A 15,242-nucleotide genomic window follows, 5' to 3' on the forward strand; every position below is an offset into this window, starting at 1 on the left:
CAGCTTACCCAGCAGGTGGACCACCTAAACCTCCTTCTTCCTATGGAGGCCTGTGCAGCATCTCCCTCCCTCACTTTACAGAGCCAGCTGAGCTACCTCACTTCCCCTCCTGAAGAAGATAATTTCTGCTTATTTTTTTAAAGATTTATTTATTTTTTATTTGAGAGGCAGAGTTACAGAGAGAGAGAGAGAGAGAGAGAGAGAGAGGTCTTCCATCTGCTAGTTAGTTCACTCCCCAAATGGCCACAGTGGCTGGAGCCAGGACCTTCTGGGTCTCCCCTGTGGGTGCAGGAGTCCAAGCACTTGGGGCATCTTCCACTGCTTTCCCAGGCCATTAGCAGGGAGCCAGACTGGAAGTGGAGACTTCAGTCTGGCCAGCCCTAACTGTTGTTGTGGCCATTTGGGGAGTGACAAGTGGAGGATCTCTCTCTCTCTCTCTCTCTCTCTCTCTCTCTTCTTCAAATAAATAAATAAATCTTTAAAAAAAAAAAAAAGAAAAAAGACTAACATCCACATAAAATCCCAGAACACAGCTATAAAGGGAAGATCTTAAATTTTCTAAAGAAAAATAACAAATGGGGTTTTCTACAGGATGGATAAATTAGTCTGGCATCATACTTCTCACCTTAAAGGATGCTTTCCAGAAGACATAGGAAAACACATTCAAAGTTCTGAGGGAGAATGAGTTGGAAATTATCAAGCACGTAAATGCAAAATAAGGATATTTTTCACCACAAAAGGATTTGAAACTTTAACTCTTGGACACTCCTACTCTCCTGGTAAAAGTTTAAAAAGAGGCCGGCGCCACGGCTCACTTGGCTAATCCTCTGCCTGCGGCGCTGGCACCCTGGATTCTAGTCCCGGTTGGGGCGCTGGATTCTGTCCTGGTTGCCCCTCTTCCAGTCCAGCTCTCTGCTGTGGCCCGGGAGTGCAGTGGAGGATGGCCCAAGTGGTTGGGCCCTGCACCCGCATGGGAGACCAGGAGAAGCACCTGGCTGCTGGCTTCAGATTAGCACAGCGCACCAGCCATAGCAGCCATTTGGGGGGTGAACCAATGGAAGGAAGACCTTTCTCTCTGTCTGTCTCTCTCTCTCACGGTCAAACTCTGCCTTTCAAAAAAAAATAATAAAAAAAAGTTTAAAAAGAAAGACATCCTGTAAGAAAAGCATCTGATATTTCTTTTTTTTTTAACTTTTATTTAGTAGATATAAATTTCCAAAGTACAGTTTATGGATTACAATGGCTTTTCCCCCCCATAACTTCCCACCCACCCACAACCCTCCCATCTCCCGCTCCCTCTCCCATTCCATTCACATCAAGATTCATTTTCGATTATCTTTATATACAGAAGATCAATTTTTCGACTAAGAGTCAACCACCATTGACAACAGTCCCTCTTGTATCCAACCGTGGACTTCCCTCACCAGCAGAAAGCAAGCAGACAAGAATCCTTCTCAGCACAAGCAAATACACATCCTAACTCTCTCTTCTCTTTCCGAGACTGGATGAAGAATGCCCTAAGACCACAGTGGCTAGTGGAATCCTCTGATGGGCAAAGCCTAAGTACAAAGTTAAGGACATGTTAAGAAAAAGTCACCAAGTCACCAGAAATACCCTTAATATACTTTTATGCAAGCAAAGAAAACTTCTAGGTGTAAGTCATTACAGGTTTCATGTTTATTTATCACAGCCAAAGTTGCCACCATGAACAGTCTGTAATTCAAGGATGACAAGGGATGGGAAACCTGGTTCATAGCAACATAAACCAATGGAACAAGCAGAACAAACTGAAGCCAGGGTCAGAGTTCTAGAACAGATTACTTGGGGATGAGCTTATGCTGTATGATTCAACTGTTGGACAATTTTCACAAAATAATAATGCAATACAAAAAGAAATACATTTTAAAAGCCTCCAGAAAACATCTCAATGGTAAAATTATTTTTCAACTTTGAGAATCAGCATTAGACCATGTACAAAGAATTATGCTATGATTACAGATTGCAGGGGAATTGTTACTGATCTCACAATTTCAGCGCATGACTGGTAAGAGCTGAAAGGTAGATGGGGAAGGAGAGAGGGAGAGAGGGTGAGAGCTGTGTCTTGTTACATGCTGTGGGTAGCCAGTGATGTTTTCCAAAGCTGTTGCAGAAGACATAGATGGGTAGGTACAGCCACATACCATATAACTGCATTTCAGCAAATGACACACTGCTACATGACCAATGGTGGTCCTATCAGATAGTATTTTCTAGCGATACTATAGCCATCTTAGTCTGCATAACTTTGTGGTGTTTTCAGAGTGATCTCTCTGAATGTATCTTTTTTTTTTTGACAGGCAGAGTAGACAGTGAGAGAGAGAGACAGAGAGAAAGGTCTTCCTTTGTCGTTGGTTCACCCTCCAATGGCCGCCACGGCCGGCGCGCTGTGGCCGGCGCACCGCGCTGATCCAAAGGCAAGAGCCAGGTGATTATCCTGGTGTCCCATGGGTGCAGGGCCCAAACACTTGGGCCATCCTCCACTGCACTCCTGGGCCACAGCAGAGAGCTGGCCTGGAAGAGGGGCAACTGGGACAGAATCCAGCACCCTGACCAGGACTAGAACCCGGTGTGCCGGCACCGCAAGGCGGAGGATTAGCCTATTGAACCACAGCACTGGCCATCTGAATGTATCCTGACATTAAGTAATTATGACTGTAGAATGCCTATAGGTATAAATGAAGCTCATCAAAGAGTTAAAAGTAGTAATTTACCTACAGGAATTAGGAAGAGGGGGCGGGGCTGGGTAGCATCTTCGTCTGCTTTGGCTACATGACAAAAACACTGTGCACAAGGTGGCTCTGACCACAAACACTGATGTCCTCCATTTCTGAAGGCTGACTCAGGGACTGCAAGGACTGCATCCTGGCTCACAGACGGCACCCTTTGGCAGAGACCAGGGGAGGGTCCTGGGACCTACTTATATGGGCAACATCCCTTCCATTCGTCAGGGCTCCACCCTCATTATCTAATCCCTGCCAGAGGCCCCAGCACATTGCAGGCTAGGCTTTGCCATGAATCTGCGGGAACAGCAGCATCAGTCTACTGCAGGTGCTGTTGACTGAATCCTCCTCTCCCATGGGCTAACAGAGCTTAAAGTCAACTGGTCAAAACCAGAGGTACAAGCGTGACATTCAGAAAAGGAGCAGAGCTGACAGTGGGAACTGTGGGCAACGGCTGTTTCTCATCATAAATACTTATTGGAAGCTTCATTTTCATGAAATACACATTTTACTGTGTAAAACATTTGCAGAATGTGGAATTTTGAAGATACGGGTATTACCATCAGACAGTGGAAACATCAAAGCCATCTTGGTATATGGAAACAGTGCACCTCCTCAGAGCAGTTTTTGGAAGAATTGCACCGTGACATTCTTCAGATGTGACAACTGCTTTGCAGTGCTTTTTTTTAAAGGATGTATTTATTTATTTGAAAGTCAGAATTACAGAGAGAGAAGGAGAGGCAGAGACAGAGAGAGAGGTCTTCCATCCACTGGTTCACTCCCCAACTGGCTGCAACAGCCAGAGCTGAGCCGATCCAAAGCCAGGAGCCAGGAGCTTCCTCTGGGTCTCCCACGCGGGTGCAGGGTCTCAAGAACTTGGGCCATCTTCTACTACTTTCCCAGGCCATAGCAGAGAGCTGGATCAGAAGTGGAGCAGCCGGGACTTGAACCAGTGCCCATATGGAATGCCGGCAGTGCAGGCGGCAGCTTTACCTGCTACACCACAGCGCTGGCCCCTGCTTTGCAGTTTTGTGGGAGCACATTCTGCTCCTAGGAGATGCATGGTGAAGGCTGGGGCCTGAAATGTCCTGGTGCCCACAACTTCCTCTCCAGGGGCTCCACCCATTACAAGTGGTGGCTCTGTGGGGACAGCACACAGGTACGCTTTTTACTCTTTGTCCCTGCAGGTGTAAAATTCTCAAAACAAGCATGGGGGGAGAGGCAAGTGCATCATAGCACCAAGATTTTCACTATAAGCGAAAATTCAAGTAAAATTAAAAGATGACATTAACATTCTGTCATCTTGCATTTTTTAATTGGAACTATCACTGTAAACTTCTGTTTTCTCTTGAAAAATGTATCTTTTCTTAGCTTTTGACCCCTGAAAATGCAATAACAGCCCCAGTGCAATGTGCACCCTACATGCATAGGCTATGGTCTCAAAATGTTCCTTCCTATGAGACAGAATCAGGACTTCATAGTGAAATGGAAGATTCCAGGTGGGGAACATAAGGTGGACACAAAGTGCCAGGAGACTTTGTTGTGCTAGAAAGTAGAGAACCCATGAATGACTGGCGGGTCACATCAAGAGAACACCAGCTTGGGGCCAGTGCTGTGGCACAGTGGGTTAAAGCCCCAGCCTGCAGTGCCAGTATCCCATATGGGCACCAGTTTGAGTCCCAGCTGCTCCACTTCCAATCCAGCTCTCTACTGTGGTCTGGGAAAGCAGTAGAAGATGGCCCAAGTCCATGGGCCCCTGCACCCTCGTGGGAGACCTGGAGGAGGCTCCTGGCTCCTGGCTTCAGATCGGCACAGCTCCAGCCATTGTGACCATTTGGGGAGTGAACCAGTGGATAGAAGACTTTTCTGTCTGTCTCTCCCACTCACTGTCTGTAACTCTATTTCGCAAATAAATAAAATCTTTAAATATATATATAAAATCTTTTAATTCTAGATGAGATTTTAAAAGTAACATCATTTTTCTACTTTCTACTTGTTGAATTCTTTATTTAGTGGAGAACTAAGCCTGTGACTATGAAGCAAATAGGAGAAGGGGAGGAGATTGGAAGTAGCATTATGTGGTTAAAATTGTATATATGAAGTACATGAAACCTGCTCTCTTAATATAAACAATTTTTTTTTTGGAAAAAAAGGCTATTGTTTGTAATTGGAGGTCGTTAAGGCACCAACTTACAGTTTGGAAATAAATATATAGAATAAAAGATCAAGCATTTATCATGCCTTTCTGGTATAGACTGTCTGTATTTTAAAGTAAACAATAAAATGAAGGAAATATTGTCTTTATAGAACAAGCCAGCTATGGGGCCGGCACTGTGGAGCAATGGGTTAAAGCCCTGGCCTGAAGCACCGGCATCCCATATGGGTGCCAGTTCTAGTCCTGGCTGTTCCACTTCCGATCCAGCTCTCTGCTATGGCCTGGGAAGGCAGTGGAAGATGGCCCAAGTCCTCGGGCCCCTGCACCCAAGTGGGAGACCTGGAAGAAGCTCCTGGCTCCTGCCTTCAGATCGGCTCCGGCCGTTGTGGCCATTTGGGAGTGAACCAGCAGATGAAAGACCTCTCTCTCTGTCTCTACATTTCTGTGTAATTCTGTCTTTCAAATAAAATAAATCTTTAAAATCGTTTTAAAAAAAGAAAAAGAAAATGCCAGCTAGTAAATGAAGAAGGATGATAGAATTATTAAATCACAGATCAAAGGTGATCATCAGCAGATTGTTTAAAAGCCATGCAGTGAAAAGTCTGGACAAGAACTTGATAGTAGAGGGCCAAGGCTCGCACAAACTACACTCAATGATCAATCTTGACCTCACTAAAAGTGAGACAACCAGACATTAGGGGACCTCTGGTCTTGATGTAATAGGAAGTGTACAGCACCACCTGTAAAATATTTCTGCCCAAGGAAACTGAACCTGAAACTAATTGAGTCTCTTGGTCTAACCACTAATTTACAGAAGTATAGGAGTTGGAGAAACAAGTAGAACAACATCACAAGGAAGCCATCAATCACACTCAGATTGTGAGACACTCTGTGGGAAAGTGACCTCATTTCCCTGACAAACCAGTGGCAGGATGAAAAAGTAGGCACACTACTAGAGAGAAGGAACACAAAGAGAAAACCAACGTGTGGTCTCACTTGTTTCTCCACTAGACAGCAGGCCAGTGACCATGGCCCCTGATTACATTTCCACTCAATGACCGAGAGGGTAGTGGTCACCATGTGGGACTAGATGATGATGTCACTAGGCTAGCCCCTGGGTTGGCAAACATTTTTCTCCAATGGCTCAGATAACAAATATATTCAGTTTTGTGAGTCACACAGTGTGTGTCACAACTACTCAACTCTGCTGCTGTAGCGGGAACAAATCCATAGACAATACATAAATGAATGGGAGTGGCTGTGTTCCAGTAAGACTGTATATGCAAGAACAAGCAGAGAGCTAGGCTGGGCCAAGAGTCATTGTTCACCAAACTCTGGCTTATGAGACAGACCTGATGCTTTTCAGTGTTTAGGATGAGAACCTCCATGGTGCTGAATGTTTCTAGTAAACTCCCATATACAGAGGTTTTCTCATAGCTGCTTCCTTGAGAAAATGCATGCATGATCCAAAATACTGAAAAACAACAGTAATTCTTAAAATATTTATTTGAGAGGCATAGTTACAGACAGAGAGGGAGAGACAGAAAGAAAGGTCTTTGATCCGCTTGTTCACTCCCCAAATGCCCACAATGGCTGGAGCTGGGCTGAGTTGTAGCCAGGAGCCAGTAGCTTGTCCTCAGGTCTCCCACATAGGTGCGGGCCCAAACACTTAGGCCATCTTTCACTACCTTCCCAGGCCATAATCAGAGAGCTGGATCAGAAGAGGAGCAGCCAGGTCTCGAACCAGTGACCATGTGGGATGTAAGCAACACAGGCAGAGGTTTAACCTACTATGCCATAGCACTGGCCCCTAATAATAGTAATTTTTAAAATCATAAAAATATGAAGGCTCTGGGGAAAAATTTAACTCCGCCTGCTTTTACTTTCTGTTGGGCCTCAGACTGAACAGAATTTATGAAGCAAACTCATTTAAGATTTTATTATCGTAAATCTGAAACCTTGAAAGACAACAAGGTCTTCAAAAAATGAAGTGAGCATCCAAGTGAGTGTACCGTTATTCTGCACCAGACAGATCTGAGAGCTGATTTACAAAGTTTCTGTGCCATTAGTATTTTGATCAAGAGTGTTTTTTTTTTCACTCCACCAAGGTTTGAGAAGCCAAAAGCACAAGTAGAAAAAAATATTTCTTTCACAATCAACAGAAACATTGAATAGTAACGAAATATAAATACTACTCTTCCAATACACATCATGCTGAGTGAAATAAGCCAGTCCCAAAGGGACAAATACCATATGTTCTCCCTGATCGGTGACAACTGACTGAACACCAAAAAGGAAACCTGTTGAAGTGAAATGGACACTATGGGAAACAGTGACTTGATCAGCATAGCCCTGACTGTTAATGAACAACTTAACACAATATCCCTCTTAGTAGTTTTTTCGTCTGTTCTACTTAATATGACTGGTTTAATTCTGTAATTAACACACAGTTATTCTTAAGTGTTGAAATTTAACTGAAATGTGATCCCTGTTAAACATAAGAGTGGGAATAAGAGAGGGAAGAGATGTACAATTTGGGACATGCTCAAGCTGACTTGCCCCAAATGGTAGAGTTAGAAACATACCAGGGGACTCCAATTTAATCCCATCAAGGTGGCATGTACCAATGCCATCTCACTATTCCAAGTGATCAATTTCAGTTCACAATTGATCATAATGAAAGGACTAAGAGTCAAAGGGAGCACATAAACAAGTCTAATACCTGCTAATACTAACTGATAGAATAAATAAAGGGGAGAGTGATCCAACATGGGAAGCGAGATACTCAGCAGACTCATAGAATGGTGGATGTCCTAAACAGCATTCTGGCCTCAGAATCAGCCCTAAAGGCATTCCGATCTGGCTGAAAAGCCCATGAGAGTATTTCAGGCATGGAAAGCCAAGACACTCTGGCAAAAAAAAAAAAAAAAAAAAAAAAAAAAAAAAAAACACCTAAATGAAAGATCTCTGTGAGTGAGATCCCAGTGGAAAGAACAGGTCTTCAAAGAAGGAGGTACCTTTCTCTGAAGGGAGGAGAGAACCTCCACTTTGACTATGACCGTGTCTAAACAAGATAAGATTCAGTGAACTCAAAAGGCTTCCATACCCTTGGAAACTCATGACTGGTGCATAGGGAGATTACTGATGCCATAAACAGGAGTGTCAATTGGTAAAGTCAACAACAGGAGTCACTGTGCACTTACTCCTCATGTAGGATCTCTGTCCTTAATGTGCTGTACATTGAGACTTAATGCTATAATGAGTACTCAAACAGTACATTTCGCTTTGTGTTTCTATGGGGGTGCAAACTGTTGAAATCTTTACTTAATGTATACTAAACTGATCTTCTGTAAAAAAAAAAAAAAAAGAAGAAATATCAATTCCCAACTTGACTCTCACTGGGATTAAACATGACAATAGGTCTGATCTGATTTCATCATCATTTAAAAAATCATCTATTATTTTTCACTTTATGTTTGTGTGGGAGCAAACTGTTGAAATGTTTACTTAATGTATGCTAAACTGATCTTCTGTATATAAAGAGAATTGAAAATGAATCCTCATGTGAATGGAAGAGGAGAGGGAGTGGGAAAGGGGAGGGTTGTGGGTGGGAGAGACGATATGGGGGGGAAGCCATTGTAATCCATAAGCCATACTTTGGAAATTTATATTCATTAAATAAAAGTTTTAAAAAAAGTTAATTAAAAAAAATACTACTCTTCCAAAGAAATCTGCTGCAGCCTGTTTTTCCCTACTTCCTTTTCCAAACCTGGTTGGCAAGTAATTGTGTTCATCAGGTATTAATGTTTCAATTCCTGCTCACCATTCCTGAACACACAGCTTCCCCCCAGCTTAATCTCCTCCACCATGATTCTCCTGAATCACTGCTAAGACTGTGCCCAGCAGAGTCATCGTGAGGCCAGGTGGAAGCCCTGTCTCTTCTCTTTGGCTTTGGATTGAGAAGCAACAGAAAGCCCCCTCCTAAGGAAAAGGGGGCTCCTATCAGATCAAGCTGTGCATAGACACGGCCAATCCAAGGAGAAGTGGCTGATTGGGGGGGGGGGGGCGGTCTTTAAGGGAAAGTTTCCGTTGTGAAGGCTTTGCTTGGACCACATCAACCCACGTCTCCCCAACAGCTGAAACTGATCAATGGCTCAGACCTCAGAACCATGCACACCTGAGGAAGACTCCACTGACCAATGAGCAAGGCTGCTTGTTGCAGCCAACAGGTGCAGACAACTGGCCCCACTGCCCTGCATGCACAGTGCACTCAACATGAGCATGATCTCTGCAATCACAGAAGGACTCTGGCAGGTGAAACCTGGCCCCCCTCCGCCAGCCAGGCAGGGACCTGACATGTCGGAGTAGGTGAGCAGGGTAGGTGGGCTGGGGACATTCTGGGTGGTTACTGTCTGCAGGCACAGGAAGAGGAGGTGAGACTCCCGGGTTGGAAGAGGAGCTGGGCTGCCCTTGGGAGGAAGACAGCAGTGTCTCCATCCAGAGTTCACCCAGGTCAGGTGGAACCACAGGGCTGGGGCTCTCCTCACTGCCCCCTCAGCCTTGAATTTCCCTGGTTCTCACACCACTCTCCTGCTGCTGTGCAAGTCGGTAGACCCCTCCTTAGAGGCCTCAGCACAACCCTGGGGAAAGTACTGTCTCCTCAGCTGTTGGGGGCCTGCCTTCTGCAACTGACCCACGAGGCAGACACAGGCAGAGAAGTGGTATCAACAACATCCACTATCCAGGCCCTGGGTCTCTGTCAGTGGAGACCAGGTACACACAGAAAGTCAAGTGTCTGCTTAGCTGGCTGTCTTCCTTTATATCTGATTTACTCGGTTTTCCTGTATTCTGAAAGCTAGACTTACCAAATAAATGCATGGCAACACTTGTGCGGATCTGTTCCTGGGGTAACCATGTATGATTTGTCAGTCTTTGCCCAACAAGGGACAAGGAAAGGCCTTCTAAAAAGGACTGACATAAGCAGGGCAGGAGCTGGTAAGGAGGAACTGAAGTCATCGGACCCTTCCTACAGCCTTGCCTGTACCACCTAACACCCCCCTTACACGCAAGGGAAAGCTGGCACCAGCTAAAAATAGCAACATGGCTGCCAGCTGCATCCACAGTGACCTTTGGTTCATTATCATTTCATTATAATAAAATCACCATGGCTGACAACTCCTACTCCTATCACACACCTGAGGCCAGGAAACATCTGAGAGTTAACAAAAAGGGGCAAGGAAATGGGTAGCACTCAAGCCCCGCCCCCAAACTCCACCCCTTGAATGTTCACTTAAGCCCCACCCCAGACACCTCCCTCTTGCCTCCAGATCATGTGAAGGGATGGACGCACACTCTACTTAGTGCAGCTCTTTCTTGAGCATGTCCACACTCTAAAAGTGTGTTCTTACTCTTTGCAAGTAAATAAATCTGGCTTCTCTGCTGCCCTTTCCTACATCGCATCCTTGAATTCCTCCTTGCGTCCCAGCCAAGAGCCTGGAAGCACCCACCCCACAATGAGACTTCTAGCGACAACACTGGCCACCCTCCCGAGCATGCTGGCTCTAAGCCCTGAAGAACCAGAACCCTGGAGAGCCCCGTCCTTCCCCCACCCCACATCTGGGAGGGTCAGATTCTGTGGCAGGTCTTTCTTCTATCACTGTCCTCTTCATGACATACTTGGCTTGGATTCACCATTGCAACTCTAAATGTGCTAAACACTCAGCTCTAACAAGTCAGCCTCAGGTGCTCCAGGCAGCAGCCGCGGGTGACCACAATGACTCCCTATGGAACCTTCTGGGCAAAACTTGCTGTTCTCTGCTGATGCCTAAATCTGATAAACTTCTGCATCCCACCCCATCCCTCCTGGCTCACTTGCCTTGGGGTCTGGGTTATGAGCACGTCCTCACTTGTCTCTCTTTAAAAAAAAAAAAATTATTTTACTTGAAAGGCAGAGTTACAGAGAGAGAAGTCTTACATCTGCTGGTTCACTCCCCAAATGGCTGCAACAGCCATAGCTGGGCCAATCCAAAGCCTGGAGCCAGGAGCTTCTTCCAGGTCTCCCACATGGGTGCAGAGGCCCAAGGATTTGGGCCATCCTCCACTGCTTTCCCAGGCTCATCGGCAGAGAGCTGGATCGGAAGTGGAGGAGCTGGGACTCAAACTGTCCCCAATATATGATGCGGTCATTGCAAGACAGTGGCCCCACTGGTACCACAGCACCTGCCCTTCACCCCTCTTTCTGACTCAGGGCTTTTCCAGGCAGCACTCAGGGAAATTTCCACTCAGTATTTCCCATCCCCTCACCCGCGTCTGAATCCTTTCTGGACACTTCTCCTCCGTGAACATTCCTGGATCCTGGGAATTTCTGAGCCCCAATGCTCAAATGCTTGCTTACATCCTCCCCATAAACCACCACACACATAAACCTCTGCACACACGCCATGCACCTCCTGGCTGCGTCTCACACCTGCACCATGCCATGCCCTTGGACGAGTGCTGAGCAGCGTCCCAGAGCTCTTTGCACCTGAGACCACCACTCCCCCACTCTACAGGCTCTCACTGAGTCCCTGCTGGGCGTCATGAGGCTGACTTGGGGCTGGAACACCTGCTGCCAGGTGGAGGAGTGGGCAGGGGCCTGCAACCCCCCAGGAGGCAGACTCAGGAGCGAGTCTCTGGCCTCCAGCCCGAACCTCCTTCCAGTGTCCCTGTGGGCAGAGCCATGTGATGGGAGGAAGCCCGGCCACTCCCAGCACCTCCAAACGCAGGTGCTGAGCAGGGAGTTTGGGCCCAGAGACAGCAGCTTAGTAACTGTCTGCTGATTCTGCCTGGAGGTGACTGGAAATGCCCCATCTGGGTATAGTGGTCATCTGTGTGGCCGCAAGGCCTGTCTCCTCTCCCTGGGAGCACTCCTGCCTCTTCCTGAGCCAAAGCCTACATCAGTTGCTTCCGTCAGCTCCTCCAGCTGTGTATTCCACCTCCACTTGCATTCCCCCCACCCCCACCCCCGCCACGGGGAAACCTGTTGTCCCAGCACCAAGGTAGGTCATCTGGAAATCCAGGTCCAAGTCAGAGACCCAGGCCTTGGCATTTCCAGGAATGTAAAAGGAGAATTCATTTGTCCCAGGGTTGGTGTGAAGATGAGGTCAGTACAGACAGCAGTAACTTTGTCCAACCCCCGATACACAACAGGTGCACAGCTGCTGAGGTCTCCTGGCCTCTTCCAGTGTGGTTCTCAGCAGTGGCCCACTCGTCCTGTAGTGGCCAGGAGCCTGGCCTGGGCCTGGGCACAGCTTTCCTTCCCGGCCTCTTCCTGCCCAACCACATCACCCCACGCTGGGCTCTGCCTCTGCAGCCTGGGAGGCTGTGACTCGGCGGCACCAAGGCTGACTGGGCCGTGTCAGGGTGCATGGGCCCCAGGGAGACCGGAGCCCCGCAGGGCTGCAAGGAGCCCTGTGTGCAGGATGTGAACACCTGCAGTCCCGCCAGGTAGGGTCTAACCGACTGCGGTGTGTGTGGGTGAAGGAGGAGGGTGCACCAGGCCCCTGGGCGCAGCCCTCATAAAGACGGAGCCTAATCCTGGGGGCTGCAGCTCCACGGAAAGAGGAGGCGAGAGCTGGGCAGGACGCGCTCCTCCTCCTCCTCCTCCTCCTCCTCCTCCTCCGCCGCCGCCGCCGCCGCCGCCGCCGCCCTGTCTACTGAGGATCTGCTATCATCAAGCCACTTCCCCCGTGTGGAACCTTCCAGATCTTTGAGGACAAACAGAGGGTGTCAGACCCCCCAGCCCATCACAGCACCGCAACTCGCAGCCCCAGTCAGCACCTGTCAGATCAGAGCTGAGCCCTTGGGGGAGGGAGGAGAAACAGGTGGCAGGTGTGTGGGCACTGGAAGTGGAGGGGAGGCAGGAAAGGGGGCGGCCCCGCCAGGCTGATTGCGGTGACAGCGGGGCGACCCCACCGTCCCGTGTGCCAAAACACCGTGGCCTGCCGCACACGAAACCACAGGGGACTGTGGAAGTCCCGTCTCCCTCAGGGACATCCTGAACCACACACTGCCACGGCCACCGAGCCAGGCCCCGGCGTTCACATCAGCAGACTTTTTCCTGCTTTAAAGCTGAGATCTTCAAGCCTGTTCAGCGAGATCGAATCGTCCCCGTGCGTCTCCCGTGACCTCTTCCTCCTACAGGTGCCGACCAGGTGGCCAGGAGCAGCAGCGCGCGCAGCGCTCGCCTGGCCGAGCCGCCCGCGTTCGTTCGGCTCTGCCCTTCCGCGAACGCGCCGAGCTGACGGTGGCTTAGGCAGCCGCCTCTCCTGCCCCTAGAGGAAGTCCTGGGCCCCGGCTTCCTCCGACTGACCCTGCCTTTAGTTCCACTTAGCGGTGCTTGGGGCCGCACTCTGCAGAAGTTGGTGGAATCAAAGCTGGTTCCTGGGGCTCGCATCTTCGCCTGCTCGGGGGCGCCGTCTAGTGGCCGTTAAGGGTAACCTAGGCCCCACCTGCCTGCACCATGGTCCTGTCCCTATGTCTTTAGTGGATACTTCTTCCCAACGACCAATTGTCCCAATTTTAATTGTCTGTGAGCAAAGTAAGTCCAGGGTTGGACAGGCGGGGCCAATACCTGAGGGCACAGGGGCAGAAGTTTGAGCAAGATGACAGGAGGAATCATACAAGCAAAGGTATAAGCTCCTAGTGTTACACAGCACAGTATGTGACTGGAGCTCACAATGACCTAGTGCAGATTTAATGCACAAATGGAAGAAAGAATGGGGCTGGTGTTGTGGTGCAGTGGGTTAAGCCGCTTGTGATGCCAGCAACTCATATCAGAGCATAGGGTTCCAGTCCCGGCTGCTCTGCTTCCAATCCAGCTCCCTGCTAATGCATCTGGGAAGAAAGGAGAGGATGGCCCAGATCCTTGGGCCCCTGCCACCCATGTGGGAGACCCACATGGAGTTCCAGGCTCCTGGCTTCAGCCCGGCCCAGATCTGGCTGCTGCTGCCATTTGGGGAGTAACCCAGCAGATGGAAGATTGGTTGATAGATCTGTCGGCCTCTCCTTCTCTCTGTGTTGTTCTACCTTTTAAATAAATGAACCTTTTAAAAAGAAGAAGAAAAGATTTCCAAGTATCCAACCATAAAGGAATGACAAAGGGGAAATGTGGATTATGCAGATTTGATCAGTACAGATTGGGTTACGCAGATTTGATCAGTACACAGTGTATACATGTATTTGAAATCTCATAGTGTAGCCCATAAATATATACAATTGTTAATAAAAAATTTAAAGAAAAAATAGTGCTACACAGAGCCAGACATACAGCTACTAAAACAAGGGTCACAAAGCTCACTACCCCCCCCCCACACACACACACACTAAAACTGGGCATTTGTGAAGTGCTTGGATTTGAAATATGAAACAGACATTTGGGACAAATCATAGCAGCAAGACTATTATGGTGAAAATGGAGAAGCTAAAAACTTTAGAAATCCCTCGGCAACTGGTTCACTTTCAGCAAATCCATCATCTCTTGGGGCAAGATCTGCTGTCCGTGTGAAACGCGGGGAACAGGCTGCTAACACCCTAACCACGGCAGGAAAATCACTTTCGGTGCTTCAGCGCATGCGTGCAGTGAGTACAAGCTCAGCCGCCGAAATCCCACGTCAGAATTCACTCTTGGTGGAGCGCTAACTACTGGAGTACGGACTGCTGTCTTGTCCAAAATGCAGGGCCTGGCATTTGGCTATGGAAGAGCATTTGTCGAATTTATGAATCAAGGGCAAAATCTGCACTGCCTGAAATGAGGTTATGTTGATGCTTAGATCGTGGTCGACATGAAAATATCAAACGTAAAACTCCTCAGAGGTCTTGGACTTCCAATAATATGGCTGTGAGTCCCAAATAGTGATAGGTGCTAGACAGAAACAGAGGATCAACAGAGAAAAAGGGACTGTACAAACACTTTAGGAACAAGTTAGCCCTAAACATACTGTTTTAGCCCATTTTCCATTATGTTAACATAATGCCTGAGGTTGGGTAACGAATGAGGAAGTCTACTTAGCTTGCAGTTCTGGAGCGTCAAGGGCAGGGCGCCGACACTGACTTGGCTCTGGTGAGAACCTCAGGGCAGACGGCAATGTGCTGGGAGCCGGTGCCAGAGGAGAGACTGGGACACAGAGAGCAGGAGGGGTCAGGCTTTCCCCTTATTGCAACCTTCTAGGGAGACCTCCCCCAATCCCTTCCATGGGCAGTGCCCTCAATGACCTAATCACCCCCACCAGCACCCCTTCTTAGCATCACCACACTGGGTGCCAAGCTTCCAACACTTTGTCCTTGGGGAC

This window comes from Oryctolagus cuniculus, chromosome 8, assembly GCF_964237555.1.
Source record: "Oryctolagus cuniculus chromosome 8, mOryCun1.1, whole genome shotgun sequence".
Classification (NCBI taxonomy): domain Eukaryota; kingdom Metazoa; phylum Chordata; class Mammalia; order Lagomorpha; family Leporidae; genus Oryctolagus; species Oryctolagus cuniculus.